The sequence below is a fragment of the Cherax quadricarinatus genome, chromosome 11, assembly GCF_038502225.1.
Source record: "Cherax quadricarinatus isolate ZL_2023a chromosome 11, ASM3850222v1, whole genome shotgun sequence".
NCBI lineage: Eukaryota > Metazoa > Arthropoda > Malacostraca > Decapoda > Parastacidae > Cherax > Cherax quadricarinatus.
The window spans coordinates 14,140,252-14,153,539 of NC_091302.1; positions in this window are offsets into that span (position 1 = coordinate 14,140,252).

The window sequence follows — 13,288 nt, forward strand, 5'->3', positions numbered from 1 at the left end:
TGCTACTTCCACACACGCCACTGCTACTCCCACATACGCTACTGCTATTCCCACACTCAGCCACCACTGCTACTCCCACACACTCCCTCCACTGCTAATCCCACAAAACACACTCCCTCCACTGCTACTCCCAATCACCACACTCCCACCACTGCTACTTCCACACACATCACACTCCCACCACTGCTAATCCCACAAATCACACTCCCACCACTGCTCCTGAAACACACACTCCCACAACTGCTTCTCTCACACTCCGCACATCCATCATTGCTACTCCCACACACTACACTCCAACCACTCCTACTCTCCCACACTACATTCCCACCACTCCTACTCTCCCACAGTAAACTCCCAAAACTCCTACTCTCCCACACTACACTCCAACCACTCCTACTCTCCCACACTTCACTCCAACACACAACATTCCCTCCACTTCTATTCTCCCACACTACACTCTCGCCGCTGCTACTCTTCCACACTACACTCCCATCACTACTACTCCCACACACTACAATCCCACCACTCCTACTCACCCACACTACACTCTCACCGCTTCTACTCTCCCACACTACACTTCCATCACTCCTGCTCTCCTACACTATACTCCCACCACTCCAACTCTCCCACACTACAATCCCACCACTCCTACTCTTACGCACTACACTCCCACCACTGCTATTCCCACACACTACACTCCCACCACTCCTACTCATACACACTGCTACTACCACACACTACCACAATAGGTGAGTACAAATAGGTGAGTACACTTCACTCCCACCACTGCTACTCCCACACACTACGCGACCACCACTGTAATTCCGCATACACCTCATACCCTCAACTGCTACTCCCACACACTACGCGACCACCACTGTAATTCCGCATACACCTCATACCCTCAACTGCTACTCCCACACACCCCTCGCTTCCCCTATACGTCTTGAAATACTGCAGATGATAAGCCACATATAGTTGGTATATAGAAGGTCACTGCTAGCCTGCTCTCACAGATGGCTCATGCTACACCTGATGAAGTCGAGTTTTGATCCTTCATCACTGCTCTGTGTGATAACCCTCCATAACTACTGTGTGTGATGATCCTCCACCATTAACAAGAGTGGTGATCTTTCACTAAAATGTGATGATCCTCCACCATTAACAAGAGTGATGATCTTTCATTAGTACGTCTTATGACAGTGACTGGATTCCCCATTAGTTCATCTTATGAAGCAGTGACTGGATCCCCCATTAGTTCATCTTATGAAGCAGTGACTGGATCCCCCATTAGTTCATCTTATGAAGCAGTGACTGGATCCCCCATTAGTTCAGCTTATGAAGCAGTGACTGGATCCCCCATTAGTTCATCTTATGAAGCAGTGACTGGATTCCCCATTAGTTCAGCTTATGAAGCAGTGACTGGATCCCCCATTAGTTCATCTTACGAAGCAGTGACTGGATCCCCCATTAGTTCATCTGACGAAGCTGTGCCTGGATATATCCTAAGTACATCTCATGAAGGAGTGTCTGGATGTTTCATTCATACATCTTATAAGGTGGTGTCTGCAGACTCCATTACACCTCTCGCTTCCCTCATACAAATTTTCAGTTATGACTAATAGCATATACCAAAGAACTTTGCAGTGAGGAAAAGCTCTCTGTAAAGGTCATAATGCCTCACATCCTCATAAAAGTGTTGGTACCACTGTATTCTGCTGCATACCCAGTTTTTAACCACTTCGATACAGGTGTTTTTAACCACTTCGATACAAGTGTTTTAACCACTTCGATACAGATGTTTTTGACCACTTCGATACAGGTGTTTTTAACCACTTCGATACAGATGTTTTTAACCACTTCGATACAGATGTTTTAACCACTTCGATACAGATGTTTTTAACCACTTCGATACAGATGTTTTTAACCACTTCGATACAGGTGTTTTTAACCACTTCGATACAGATGTTTTTGACCACTTCGATACAGGTGTTTTTAACCACTTCGATACAGATGTTTTTAACCACTTCGATACAGATGTTTTTAACCACATCGATACAGATGTTTTTAACCACATCGATACAGATGTTTTTAACCACATCGATACAGATGTTTGTCTCCAAAGATTTGTCCCTTCGTCAATTCTACTTATATTTCATCTTTCAGAGACCCATCTACCGTCAAGTCCAAATATCTGAACGTAAATATCTGAACGTAGTTATTTCCTCCACTCTCTCCCTTCAATCCGATATTCAGTCATCCATTTCTTAGATGTTTTGTCCTTACTCTCAACACTTTAACTTTTTTCTTGTGTGCTCCTTAAATTTCCTTCTTTTACGAACACTGTCAGATCAATCATTTCCTATATCTTTAGGTAAAATTTCAGTACCTTTACTTAATATTTAGAGATCACGATAAAATTCAACCCATTAACAACCAACAACAAACTTTTTTTCCCTACAGAGTGCACCAGCACTAAAAGTTTGAAGCCAATTAGAATATGCATTCTCCAGATGTCACATAGATATTAATGATTTCAAATATATTTATTTAGTAATATGACAATCTGGTACCAAGATAAACTTAAAAGTTTCATATACCTGAAAAAAATACATCAGACTTTAAAGGTTTAGGACATTTAAAAAAGGCATAATTATGTTAATTTATGAAAAATAATTCAGCACCAAAGCAAAAGTGAAAATTTTCTTAAAGTCTGAGGTCTACGGAAACCAAAATCACATATACAGGGTGAGCCAAAAGTAGGCTTACACTTAGTAGGTATACACAACTCCTGCACTTGCTCAGTATTTTCACACTTCCAATACTGCTTTAGTATTCAAATACTAGTTTAGAATAATGGTTTAGAATTATGGCTTGGATAAATTGAAAACGTGAATAAATAGTGAGACAACTGTAAGCCTATTTTTGGCCCACCCTGTATATATGTTGTTCTATATTCGGAAAAAGATAACTGTCAGCAAGATACAAAACCAGGTTGGGGAGTGGCATGGCTCCTCAAGTGAAGCTTTAGACCACTAAGCCACGGCGTCACTTGGGGAGCTATGCCACTCCCCACACGTGGTTCCGAACACTTTACTCTGTATATACCTCCACATGTTTCTGCGTGGTGCAATGATATCTCTTTATAAATAACGACAAAGAACTTGCGCTTCCCATTAGTTACACGACTCTTGCTTTGTTATTGTACTTTAGCCTTGAAAATTTAAAACCGACTGGATGATGCATTCTCAAGTTATAAACGAAAATCTTGGAGAAAAAAATTATTCCGGTAACTATTAAAAACATAATTATTTTCTTTCACATATCCACCTAACTCTAAACATGCATTTCCGGTTTTATATAAAATAAATTATGTCAATAGGCATATCCTACTAAAACAAATATAGCCCGCACGTAGGAGAGAGAGAGAAGCTGACGACGAAGTTTCGGTCGTCATGAAAAGTGTTCTTATTTCTTTCTTTCTCCGCATTTGTGACCCTCAGTTCTTCAAATCGGAAATTTCTACTCTTCGTTATTCGTTCGCTCGTCTTGCCTACCCTTCCATGAACTCCACCTTCTCACGTGCTAAATGGACTTTCGTCTCTCCCAAACTCTCTACTTATGTGAAATTTCCTGTTCTCTGCCTTTCCTATATCTCCAGTCTTTCCAGTCTCAACTTTCTCTGTTTCTGACACATTAAACTTACATTTCACCAAAATTAACAGCCTTCTCAGTAATCTAGTTCGTACCTCTTCTGTTGTAGATGCCTCTGGTGTCTATACTATTTCAAGCTCCTCCTGTTCTCTCCAATACTTTTGGAGAAACTGGCACAAAAAAAGTGTTAAGCTTTCCGACACCAATAATGCTCTTTTCTGTCATTCTATTGACTAGTACTCTGCTAAAACTGTCTACAGTCGACTTCACAGTCGCCGCCTTGTTGAAACATCCCTTATATAAAACTTTCCTGGTACGAATCTTAATCCTGGCTTTGTTTCTGTAGATGCCTTCCTGTCTTATTACGTTGTCAAGTACCCCAAACTTTAGAACACTCGTGACTTGACTTGATCCTTTCTCCTCCTTTCACTACCTCTCCTTTTTCCTTTTTTCCAGTTTATCCTTGTTTTTTTTCTTCTGCCTTTGTGTGTTTTGTCCTTTAGTCCCCCCTCCTCCCTGTGTTTTTGGTCCTTTCCCCTGTGTGCCCTTAGCTCTCTTACAATGTTCCTTTTCCTTGTAGTAATTGAGCCTACTTCTCCTAATACTACGATGGCCACTCCATTTCTACTACTACTATTTTGCCTTCCTTCAACCTTCACTCCCTTATCTTTCTTGTGCCACCAAACTACTCTCACTACTTCCTACTACCACTATTACTTCTACTACTACTTCCACTATCAGCCTTACAACTACCATTACTTCTTGTTCTTCCTCTCTTGGTCCCGTCCTTGTCCCTCGTCAATATATATACTGGCTCCTTCACTCTTTTGTTGAACCCCTCCAGAGAATATTCATAGTAGTTCTGGCACTCGGGCTGCGGCCTGAGTGCCAGGAATGGCTCAAATGCTGTTGAAAGTCACCGTGACCTTGTCATAGGACTGCCCCCGCCATAGAGCTATAATCGGTACATCACTTGTACGTACTCCGACACTTCTTCGGTAGCCACTGCCGGGTCACAACATGGAAAAGACCCGGACCAGGACCCGTCCTGGCAAATCTACATGAACACGAACTCGTTTGTGTTAGTGTGACTTTGTAAATAGTCTAAGTAGGACCGAAACGTCGTGGTAAGCTTCTGTCTCCTATGTGCTGGTTATTTTTGTATTATTCCACTCACGGTATTAAGCCTTTGTGTTCTTTATCCTACTCAAAGTTTCCTACATGTGACCTCACACACATATTCGCATAAATCAAGAAAGGCATATCCCCCGTGCCTCCAGCGGAAGCAAAACGACTCGAGAGTTAGTAAACTGTTGAGGAGGCGAGGTGGTGAGTCCGGTGACTGGGGGCTGCCATACATACATGTGTAGAGTGCTGAGAGTCAGAGGACGCCCCGCACGAACTAAATTAAAGTGATTACCAAGTCGGTGAAACTTACTGCAACTAGAAGTTAAGGGAATCCAACCTCGGGTGACAGGCGCACGAGTTAGTGAGGCAAGTAAGTAACAGGAGAGAGAGGGGAAAGGTCACTACGTTTGTAGGGAGAGAGTTTACAGGAAGTGAGGGATAGTTTGTTTGGAGAGAGGTATAGTTTGAGAGGAGGGAGAGCTTATAGGACGTGAGGAATTGCTTGGGGAGAGGGATAGTTTGTTTGTTTGGAGGGATAGCTTGAAGAGATCATTTTTTTAGAGATGGCGGGAAGTTTGCAAGAAGGAACAGGGCGTAGGGTAAAAAAAATAATCGCATGTGTGAGGAGAGGGAAACTTTATATTAGAAGGGATAGTTTGTAGAAAGTTAATGTGCAGACATGGACAACTAGTTTGTAGGGAGGAATAGATTTTTGAAAGTAAGTGGTAATTTGTCAGAATAGCACTTTGTAGGACGAGATAAATAGTCGGTAGGCATTGAGGTATAATGTAGGGAGAGATATATATTTTACAGGGAGCGAAAAAAAAACTGCTAGCGAGAGCGAAATAGTTTGTAGGGTGGAAGAAGTAGATTATTGGAAGCAAAGAAGTCAAGACTGACTGGAGAATCAGTTACGAGTATCAGCAATCACAAAGGGTAATTCATTACCCTAAATTTCAGCGCCAGTTGGAGTTTGCAACATCTGCTTAAAACCCTCACCTGACAAAGGATGTCAGTAATTAGATCAAATGCCGAGGTTTGCAACGAGAGCATTCCCGGAGTTAAGGCGACCGAACTCTGAGGAGAGAGAGAAGCCAGAAGACATTAGAGGATATATGATACTAAGAGAACATGAGAGGGTGAACAAGGACACACTAATCGAAGGATGTAAAAGCGATACATAAGGATCAGTTTGAAGTTGAAGACACATGTGTAATAAAGATATTAGAAAATATGTCTGCATCATCTGGATGTCTAGACGTAAAGTGATCTGGAGGAGTATTGATGGAGGCAGACTGCAAACAGCTTGAAAATGACCCCCGGTAACAGCCAGTCAAGGGGCAGAGCCAAAAGCCGAGTCTCGCCCCCTGCAATCACAAACTGGTAAGCACACGCTCACACACACACACACACACACACACACACACACACATACACACACACACACACACACACACACACACACACACACACACACACACAGTGGGCGCCTGTTACGAGCGGGGTCCCACAGGGGTCAGTTCTAGGACCAGTGCTATTTTTGATATATGTGAACGACATGATGGAAGGAATAGACTCTGAAGTGTCCCTGTTCGCAGATGACGTGAAGTTGATGAGAAGAATTAAATCGGACGAGGATGAGGCAGGACTGCAAAGAGACCTGGACAGGCTGGACATGTGGTCCAGCAACTGGCTTCTCGAATTCAATCCAGCCAAATGCAAAGTCATGAAGATTGGGGAGGGGCAAAGAAGACCGCAGACAGAGTATAGGCTAGGTGGACAAAGACTACAGACCTCACTCAGGGAGAAAGACCTTGGGGTGACCATAACACCGAGCACATCACCGGAGGCACACATCAACCAAATAACCGCTGCAGCATACGGGCGCCTGGCAAACCTGAGAATAGCGTTCCGATACCTTAATAAGGAATCGTTCAAGACACTGTACACTGTGTATATTAGGCCCATACTGGAGTATGCAGCACCAGTCTGGAACCCACACCTGGTCAAGCACGTCAAGAAGTTAGAGAAAGTACAAAGGTTTGCAACAAGGCTAGTCGTAGGAGGAAAGGTTAAGGGAAATCGGACTGACGACACTGGAGGACAGAAGGGTCAGGGGAGACATGATAACGACATACAAGATACTGCGGGGAATAGACAAGGTGGACAGAGATAGGATGTTCCAGAGAGGGGACACAGGGACAAGGGGTCACAACTGGAAGCTGAAGACTCAGACGAGTCACAGGGACGTTAGGAAGTATTTCTTCAGTCATAGAGTTGTCAGCAAGTGGAATAGCCTAGCAAGTGAAGTAGTGGAGGCAGAAACCATACATAGTTTTAAGAAGAGGTATGACAAAGCTCAGGAAGCAGAGAGAGAGAGGATCCAGTAGCGATCAGTGAAGAGGCGGGGCCAGGAGCTGAGTCTCGACCCCTGCAACCACAATTAGGTGAATTAGGTGAGTACACACACACACACAAATAAGGGGACTGTAGGGATAGAAGGGGCACAACTGCATGGGGAAGCTATATCAGAGGAGACTGTAGTAAATGAAAGAGCTAAGCTTTATGTGGAGGCCCTAACAGACAACAACAGAGCCCAAGGAACGCCGAGAAGGGAAAATGACAGGCCACTGAGCCCAAGTACATTAGCCAGCGAAACTGAAGAAAGGAAAGCTGCAGTGCAGGAAACCAAATTAAATGAGGGGATACACAGGGATACGCAGTGGGAGAATGAAAGGGTGAGGTCAGTCTTTGTGTATGGGCTCCAGGAAGTTGAAGGGGAAACGTATGAAGCAAGAAAACAAGGGGAAAAAAAAGCAATTGAAAGCATCATGAAACCAATAGGAGAAGACGACATGACCCAGCTGGAAAATTTTCGGAGAATAGGGGGTTTGTAAAAAACAAGAATCCAGCCAGTGAAAGTGACCTTCAAGGCAGAAGCAACTCGGACCAGTATCCTGCAGGAGAAAGCACGATTAAGGGACATGCTGGCATACAGGAAGGTGTATCTCGACCGCGACAGAACACAAAAAGAAAGGCAGAAACTGAGAGAGATGGTACAAAGGCGAAAGGAGGAAGGAGAGGGGATGGAGAAGACAGACAGGAGATCCCAGACCCAGGAAGAAGATCAAATACAGCCTCCCTCACAACTTCCTATAGAAGCCTCTCAACCAGGTCAACCCCAGTGCAACCAAACACTCTAAATCAAAACACCCATGCCACATCCAATGCCCCCACCCACTACATTACAAACTCCACCCCCACAGCAACAACCCATAGTTCCTTACCAGGTCTCCCACTTCCCCAACCCCAATATACCTCCCAGACCACAGTCTTAGAAAAGAAGTTGAAGGTGTGGTATACAAATGCAGATGGAATAACAAACAAGTATGAGGAGTGGCACGAAAGAATCAAAGAGACATCCCCAGACATAATAGCACTCACAGAAACAAAACTCACCAGAATAATAACAGATTCAATCTTTCCATCCGGATACCAAATCCTCAGGAAAGACAGAGGGAAGAGAGGGGGAGGAGGAGTTGCATTGCTCATTAAAAACCAGTGGGATTTTGAGAAAATGGAAGGAATGGATGGCATGGGCGAAAGGGACTACTTAGTAGGAACAATCCAGTCTGAGGGACATAAGGTGATAATTGCAGTAATGTACAACCCACTGCAGAACTGCAGGAGGCCAAGAGAAGAATACGATGAGAGCAACAGAGCAATGATCGACACACTAGCCGAGGTGGCCAGGAGAGCACACATGGGGGGAGCAAAGTTACTAGTTATGGGTGATTTCAATCACAAGGAGATTGACTGGGAAAACCTGGAGCCCCATGGGGGTCCCGAAACATGGAGAGCCAAGATGATGGATGTGGTACTGGAAAACCTCATGCATCAACATGTTAGAGACATTACCAGAGAGAGAGGAGAGGATGAACCAGCAAGGCTGGACCTTGTATTCACCATGAGTAGTTCGGACATCGAGGGTATCATGTATGAAAGGCCCCTGGGAGCTAGTGATCATGTGGTTCTGTGCTTCGACTACATAGTTGAGCTCCAAGTGGAGAGAGTAGCAGGAATAGGCTGGGAAAAACCAAACTACAAAAGGGGGAACTACTCAGGCATGAGGAACTTCCTTCAAGACATTCAGTGGGAGAGGGAACTGACAGGAAAACCAGTACAAGAAATGATGGACTATGTAGCAACAAAATGCAAGGAGGCAGAGGAGAGGTTTGTTCCCAAGGGAAACAGAAATAATGGGAAGAACAGAACGAGACCTTGGTTCACCCAAAGGTGTAGGGAGGCAAAAACAAGGTGTACTAGAGAATGGAAAAGGTACAGAAGACAGAGAACTCAGGAAAATAAAGAAATCAGCCGAAGAGCCAGAAACGAATATGCACAGATAAGAAGGGAGGCTCAGAGACAATATGAAAATGACATAGCATCAAAAGTAAAGACTGACCCGAAGCTGTTGTACAGCCACATCAGGAGGAAAACAACAGTCAAGGACCAGGTAATCAGACTGAGGAAGGGTGATGGGGAATTCACAAGAAACGACCAAGAGGTATGTCAGGAGCTCAACACAAGATTTAAAGAGGAATTTTCAGTGGAAAGCAGTAGGACTCCAGGAAATCAGAACAGGGGGGCACACCAGCAAGTGCTGGATGAGGTACATATAACCAAGGAGGAGGTGAAGAAGCTGCCATGCGAACTTGACACCTGAAAGGTGGTGGGACCAGACAACATCTCTCCATGGGTCCTTAAAGAGGGAGCAGAGATATTGTGTGAGCCATTAACAAAGATCTTCAACACATCATTTGAAACTGGGCAACTCCCTGAGGTATGGAAAATGGCAAATGTAGTCCCAATTTTTAAAAAGGGAGACAGACATGAGGCACTAAACTACAGACCTGTATCACTAAAGTGCATAGTATGCAAGGTCATGGAGAAGATCATCAGGAGGAGAGTGGTGGGGCACCTGTAAAGAAACAAGTGTATAATTGACAACCAGCATGGTTTCAGGGAAGGAATATCCTGTGTCACAAACCTACTAGAGTTTTATGACAAGGTGACAGAAGTAAGACAAGAGAGAGAGGGGTGGATCGACTGCATATTTTTGGACTGCAAGAAGGCCTTCGACACAGTTCCTCACAAGAGGTTACTGCAAAAGCTAGAGGATCAGGCACACATAACAGGAAAGGCACTGCAATGGATCAGAGAATACCTGACAGGGAGGCAACAACGTGTCATGGTACGCGACGAGGTGTCAGAGTGGGCGCCTGTGACAAGCGGGGTTCCACAGGGGTCAGTCCTAGGACCTGTGCTGTTCTTGGTATATGTGAACGACATAACGGAAGGGATAGACTCAGAAGTGTCCTTGTTTGCAGATGATGCGAAGTTAATGAGAAGAATCAAATCGGACGAGGATCAGGCAGGACTACAAAGAGACCTGGACAGGCTACAAGCCTGGTCCAGCAACTGGCTCCTTGAATTTAACCCTGCCAAATGCAAAGTCATGAAGATTGGGGAAGGGCAAAGAAGACCGCAGACACAATATAGTTTAGATGGCCAAAGACTGCAAACCTCACTCAAGGAAAAAGATCTTGGGGTGAGCATAACACCGAGCATATCTCCTGAGGCGCACATCAATCAGATAACTGCTGCAGCATACGGGCGCCTGGCAAACCTACGGATAGCGTTCCGATACCTCAGTAAGGATTCGTTTAAGACTCTGTATACCATTTACGTCAGGCCCATACTGGAGTATGCAGCACCAGTTTGGAATCCACACCTAGTCAAGCACGTCAAGAAATTAGAGAAAGTGCAAAGGTTTGCAACAAGACTAGTCCCAGGGCTACGGGGATTGTCCTACGAAGAAAGGTTGAGAGAAATCGGCCTGACGACACTGGAGGACAGGAGGGTCAGGGGAGACATGATAACGACATATAAAATACTGCGCGGAATAGACAAGGTGGACAAAGACGGGATGTTCCAGAGAAGGGACACAGACACAAGAGGTCACAATTGGAAGTTGAAGACTCAGATGAATCAAAGGGATGGTAGGAAGTATTTCTTCAGTCATAGAGTAGTCAGGCCGTGGAATAGCCTAGAAAGTGACGTAGTGGAGGCGGGAACCATACATAGTTTTAAGGCGAGGTATGATAGAGCTCATGGGGCAGGGAGAGAGAGGACCTAGTAGCAATCAGCGAAGAGTCGGGGCCAGGAGCTGTGACTCGACCCCTGCAACCACAAATAAGTGAGTACAAATAGGTGAGTACACACTAAACATTGCACATATATAGCCCAGTTACTCGCAAACATTATCTTGTTTTCTCTCTCTTCTAAAATCTTGGATCATTGAGTGCATGACTGGTCCTGCAAGAGCTGTCACCGCAAGCTGCCTCAGTCGTTGTGTTTAAATAATGTTTTTGCGTGCTGTGTCTTTCAAAGGTACATCACCACGCACAGCTTGTCAGCTCAGTTTATTTGCGTCTACCTCGTCTCTTCATTCCGAAATGTCTCCTTAATCTGTCTGTTTGTGGAGTTAAATGCTTAACTATTCTCTTAACTATTCTGCGTGTGTGTACTCACCTAGTTGTACTCACCTAGTTGAGGTTGCAGGGGTCGAGTCCAAGCTCCTGGCCCCGCCTCTTCACTGGTCGCTACTAGGTCACTCTCCCTGAACCATGAGGTTTATCGTACCTCTGCTTAAAGCTATGTATGGATCCTGCCTCCACTACATCGCTTCCCAAACTATTCCACTTCCTGACTGCTCTGTGGCTGAAGAAATACTTCCTAACATCCCTTTGATTAATCTGTGTCTTTAGCTTCCAACTGTGTCCCCGTGTTGCTGTGTCCAGTCTCTGGAACATCCTGTCTTTGTCCACCTTGTCAATTCCTCTCAGTATTTTGTAAGCCGTTATCATGTCCCCCCTATCTCTCCTGTCCTCCAGTGTCGTCAGGTTGATTTCCCTTAACCTCTCCTCATAGGACATACCTCTTAACTCTGGGACTAGTCTTGTTGCAAACCTTTGCACTTTCTCTAGTTTCTTTACGTGCTTGGCTAGGTGTGGGTTCCAAACTGGTGCCGCATACTCCAATATGGGCCTAACGTACACGGTGTACAGGGTCCTGAACGATTCCTTATTAAGATGTCGGAATGCTGTTCTGAGGTTTGCCAGGCGCCCATATGTTGCAGCAGTTATTTGGTTGATGTGCGCTTCAGGAGATGTGCCTGGTGCTATACTCACCCCAAGATCTTTTTCCTTGAGTGATGTTTGTAGTCTCTGGCCCCCTAGACTGTACTCCGTCTGCGGTCTTCTTTGCCCTTCCCCAATCCTCATGACTTTGCACTTGGTGGGATTGAACTCCAGGAGCCAGTTGCTGGACCAGGTCTGCAGCCTGTCCAGATCCCTTTGTATTTCCGCCTGGTCTTCGATCGAATGAACTCTTCTCATCAACTTCACGTCATCTGCAAACAGGGACACCTCGAAGTTTATTCCTTCCGTCATGTCATTCACAAATACCAGAAACAGCACTGGTCCTAGGACTGACCCCTGTGGGACCCCGCTGGTCACAGGTGCCCACTCTGACACCTCGCCACGTACCATTACTCGCTGCTGTCTTCCTGACAAGTATTCCCTGATCCATTGCAGTGCCTTCCCTGTTATCCCTGCTTGGTCCTCCAGTTTTTGCACTAATCTCTTGTGTGGTACTGTGTCAAACGCCTTCTTGCAGTCCCAGAAAATGCAATCTACCCACCCCTCTCTCTCTTGTCTTACTGCTGTCACCATGTCATAGAACTCCAGTAGGTTTGTGACACAGGATTTCCCGTCTCTGAAACCATGTTGGCTGCTGGTGATGAGATCATTCCTTTCTAGATGTTCCACCATTCTTCTCCTGACAATTTTTTCCATGATTTTGCATGCTATACATGTCAGTGACACTGGTCTGTAGTTTGGTGGTTCATGTCTGTCTCCTTTTTTAAAGATTGGGACTACATTTGCTGTCTTCCATGCCTCAGGCAATCTCCCTGTTTCGATAGATGTATTGAATATTGTTGTTAGGGGTACACATAGCGCCTCTGCTCCCTCTCTCAGGACCCATGGAGAGATGTTATCTGACCCCATTGCCTTTGAGGTATCTAGCTCACTCAGAAGCCTCTTCACTTCTTCCTCGGTTGTGTGTACTGTGTCCAGCACATGGTGGTGTACCCCACCTCTCCGTCTTTCTGTAGCCCCTTCTGTTTCCTCTGTGAACACGGTCATTTCTTGTTGTCTCTCCTCCTTCCTTCCTTAGCCTGATTACCTGGTCCTTGACGGTTATTTTCTTCCTGATGTGGCTGTATAACAGCTTCGGGTCAGATTTGGCTTTTGCTGCTATGTCGTTTTCATATTGACGTTGGGCCTCCCTTCTTATCTGTGCATATTCGTTTCTGGCTCTACGACTGCTCTCCTTATTCTCCTGGGTCCTTTGCCTTCTATATTTCTTCCATTCCCTAGCA